The following is a 4,943-nucleotide window of genomic DNA, read 5'->3' on the forward strand; positions in this document are numbered from 1 at the left end:
GAGTTGTGTGTGATTCTTTCCGTGATTCTGCATAGAATTGTTCTGCGAATGAGATCTGAATCTCGGTTACCTATCATAAGCACACTAATCACTAATCCAGCACATAATCAATAAGCGTTAAATCGAAGATAATTATATCCTTATTGAAAATACGGAATTAAATAGCAAGTCGAGTCGACTCTCTCTCATTCACGCTCACAATACCTGCACAACTGCATACGATTAATTGCGTTGTTCCAATTAATAACCAACCTTCGTCACCGAGGCTGGACCTAATTATCATAACGACCTGCATCATCATAACCACGCCCACTCGCATGAATTAATACGATTATCTCTCGAATTAGCATAGTTAATGCACATAATTACACCAATATATTCAGATAAATTATTTAAATTTCAAATTTAATCAAATTTTCATTATTTTCTTCAAATTTTCATAACCTACATATACAACAACCTTCGAGCACCCATATCTCACAGAGCGGGCCCTAACCTATAACAGCTGGCAGTTCACCAGCATTGCTTCAAGTGAGCTGGAGCGTGCTGATGAATATAAAAACCGAACCAGAGCTTGGTTTATGTACAACCAATACTGCTGAAATGATGCACTCCCAGAAGGAAAGCCGTGTGGCTAATGGGATGTGTACAAATACTTGTATTTTTTAAGTGGAAAGACAGATATGTGAAGGAGGGGAATCATCGTTTGTGTGTTAATTTTGTTACTCATATCCACGATGTAAGCCAATTATTATATTGAAACTTCGCAGAGCTTTCATGAGTAAGAAAGTTGTACCAACAATAATTATTATCGGTTCTATTGCGATCGAGGGCTGCACGTTTCAACGGGCACACATGTGTCATGCTGCGATGGTGACGGAGCTCCCGGTTTTTTAAGACCGGGAGGAAGTGAGGGCTTAACCTTTCTGGCAAATTGCCCGATGATGCTGGATGTAATTACCAGCGAAACGTCGTACTCAAAAATTGTAAATGTTGTGGATTCACTCTTCAACACACCGGTGGGCTGAAGGAGTGATCTATTTCTCTTTTGTCAATGTGACACATTTTTTATTGATTGGCCGTGTCGGGTAGTGGAGGGTTACGACACATTTATGAATAATGCGATCTAACCCAAAAACGTTTATTATGAATAATATTGGTCGTGAAAGCCTACGGCCTTTCTGGCCGTGATTTTTATTTCAGCAGCATTGGTTCAACACGAGCAAACGTCAGAATGGTTTTCAGCTTTGCAAAGCTCATGATGACTTTTTGTGAAGTATTCCACAGTTTTGCATAGAACTAGGACCTGTAACGAACAGAGAGCATCCTTGCCTGCAAATATCTGGCAGTTCACCAGCGTCGGTTTGAGACACTGAATGCTCAAACAAACGCAAATGTGGTAATGATTATTGTGTTATCTCCATATTTATAAAAGTTGTAAATATGTGTCTATTCAAAATGTTTAGCGTACTTTCCGACATGCAACAAACTTGAAATTTACCATGTGGGTACTTTCCAGACTCTACACCATGCAAAAGTTATGAAAATACACTTTTTTGTGTGTGGGGGGGGGGAGCTCAATAATGCATTTAATTTTTTGTATGGCAAGTGAGCTGAGGTCAAATCTGTCACGTGACCCGCACATGTGGAAGCGTAACGCATTGTCGTGTAGTGGTTAGCGCGCTGCGCTACGAATCCGGCAACCCGAGTTCGATTCCCGCTCACGGCCACTACCAGTGACGATTATTTTAACCGGTCCTGGGCCTCCCCTACGTCGACTCAGCCTCAAAACGAGTAACTGCTGTGGTGTGTAAACATCGCCACTGGGAAGACAAAGGCGGCCGGACGTGGTGGATCCAAGTCCCAGGAGAAGCTGGGTAGTACAGCTAGTGTATTATATGCGCGAGTACTAAAGCTGGAACGATTCGATTACCAAGTCGATTATAACCGATTCCTTGTGTATGGTCAATTACTCAGACCCCTTTAAAAATGACAGCCATCCCCACATCTTACTTCCTGTGACGCGGCTGATGTGATCAAGTCCCTCCCATCAGGTGGGACAACCACAGCAAGAAAAAACTGCTGAAGTAGGCGAGAGATCTGCCGTGCCACGAGATTATATAGGCCTCGGCAGTAGGGGGGAGAGAGAAGGGGGGGGGGAGAGAGAAGGAGGGCGGCAGAAAGTGGACCCCGCAGCAGCACCCGGGTCACTGGAGTAAAGTGGGCCACCACTCATTGATCCGTACATTTAACTCGATGAGTCGATTCGATTCCGTGCCCCGGTGGGTCCTCCCCCCTTTTGTGCTTTTGGGTGTGCTGGGTTTCAACATAATTCCCGATCCATTGTGAATCTTCCCTTCCCCCATTTCAGCACTCCGATCTACATCCGACAGGAGATGATAAACCGCAGGGAGGGGGAGTAAAACCTAATCGCCAGGTAATTGGAAAAGTCGCCCATTGTCTCGCGGATTTGCATGATTGTACGATGGATGGGGCAGAGGAACGTGCTACAGGGACACGCCCTGAGGAATGCAGGCATCGGCCTTTGGATGAAAAACTTTTATTTTTCAGTAATTCAGTGGGCAGTGCTCTCACTGGCAGCTCATTCTCAATTCATGTGGGTGATTCACCACGTGTTTGTGCCACATTTTGTATCTGAGTTGAGTCCATTTTTGTTTCCTTTCCTGTTTCTCTACTCCCTCCTGGTATAGCCGGGTGGGGGTATCGAAGGGGGAATGGGCAGATTGTGTTTAACCTTGAGTTTGTCGTGGCATGGGGTGCTGGTATGATTCCGCTCTTGGCTTCCACACCTTGAGATTCCAATAATTACCTGTCTTTGTGTGCTGTGGTTGCCTCGGATTGGTGTGCCACTCTCTCGCTGGATTGCTACCTTGCCATCTCTGCGTGTAATTATGTTGGTAGTTCGTGGGTGCTTGCTCCTCTCTGTATTGTGGGGCTTGATGTGAGGTGCTGTAGCTGCTCACGTGATTTTTACTTCCCTCTAGATGGCGGGGTGCATTATCTCTCTCCCTGTGTTTTGTCCGAATTATATATATAGCCATGCCGTGTGAACCCTATTCTGTATGTGGTGTAAGGAGGCCGTCTCTGGGTCCAAAACCATTCCCACAATTTCTGTAATCTCTGAACTCAAGGATTAAAAAAAAACAATCTTGAACATTTTGTCACCTTCGTGGTATTGATCAACATCACCTGCGTAATACACTCCTCGTTTACGCACTGGGTCATAAATTTGGCAGCATTAAACCCCTCAGTGTTGAATATTCTCCAAACTTCGTAATCACTGTTAGGCTGAGTTTTTTTAAAATAGTTCCTAACCTTGTATGGTAGCGACTTTACCCATGGTATAGAATATTCATGTAACCTTCTTTACAGCACTTGTTTTCTCGTCCAACTTCCTCAGACCTCTAATCATTGCCTCCACTTCTACTGTTGTGATATGAGTGTATGTCTCTGTTCCTATTGTGTGGATCAAAATAGGGGATTCTGACGAGAGCTTTCTCCGTCAATTTAAGAGTCTTACTACTGAATGAGTATTCGGAAAGTTGGTCGTTGTGAGAGGAGTTAGTGTCAGATGAGCTATCACTCAAACTTTGCCGCTGCTTAACATAACTTCTGTAATGTATTTTGCGCCTGTGTTGTGGGTATGAACGTAGAGCGAGACTTCTCTTGGAGGCAATGCGTTTATTACAATAAACGATAACAACACCAATAGCCGTAACACGACTGGTGTATGTTAAAAACACTGCTGCAGTCAATCACAGTTGGTTTTGAGTGATTACATTGGGGTGGGGGGGAGGGATGGCAAGTGATGGGTGATGGGAGGAGACAAGGGACGCAACGTGACCGTCCATGTACGAGGATAAGAGTTGCCATCTGTGACGTACACAACCTGGGGACACATCATGGGAAGAAGGATCTCTCAAAACCCGAAGAGGGGAGAACTACATGGAAACGCATTGTCTTGAGCAATGAATTAGCACAAGGGGACGAACAGGGGTTGGAGTCATGTTCTTCGTATGGTCGACGTTTATGTAGAGCAACAACTATATTGGATTGAGGTGGTTGAGCCAGATCATTGTGTAAGAAGTAGAGTTGGTGCATCGCTGTGATGATGCCTCCGAATTTGTGAATTGGACATTGAGTTTTCATATATTCCATAGTCTATTCAGGCTTGGAGTTAGGGATAGGGCTACAGATTTGCTGCAGAAATATGTTTCAGAGCGTCAGTGTTTGGCACTACATGTAGGGCAGTTTCACATATTAGGCAAACATCACAATTTCAGCATCATCTTAATTTTATATATTTATATGGGATATAATATAGAAGGTAATTATTGCTTTAGAAATTACATTATTCACACAGATGATTTCTATCTGAATCTCTTGGTTGAAATACTTTGCCCAAGGTAAGATAACTGTGCGATTATGGTAATGAGTATCCACGTCCGTCTGAGACCGTGGAACTGCCCTCCAGCACTGCCGCTCACATCAGGGGACGTAGGAACGACTATGGTTGCTGGCTTCACCGTGGCCAACTAGTTTATTGATGGGCATCTCCTCCTTGCCATCCTCCTAAATTTCCACCACCATCACCACCTCCACAACCTTGTGCTTGTCGCCCCCAACTCAAACTCAGTGCAAACCCCTTGGAGGGCTGGCATTACCCAAGGGACACAGAACTCTGCCTCACATTTGGTTTCTAGAAGCTCCGCAACAGCCACACTGTGTATGTAGACAGCCCTTAGCATTATAAATGTGAGCCACTCGCGTGTCCCAAACACTCAAAAGAATTGAGACGAGGCGATAGTATTAGATACAAATATTTATTATTAAAACGCGACGCCTTGTAAGGAAGGGGAGGTGCTGGTGGGGGTGGGTGGTGCTGGAAGTGTGGGGGGCTGTGAGATGCTCAGAGGGTGTTC

This window comes from Petromyzon marinus, unplaced genomic scaffold, assembly GCF_048934315.1.
Source record: "Petromyzon marinus isolate PM22_M1 ecotype Great Lakes invasive population unplaced genomic scaffold, UKy_Petmar_22M1.pri1.0 PM_Scaffold_8, whole genome shotgun sequence".
Taxonomy (NCBI): domain Eukaryota; kingdom Metazoa; phylum Chordata; class Hyperoartia; order Petromyzontiformes; family Petromyzontidae; genus Petromyzon; species Petromyzon marinus.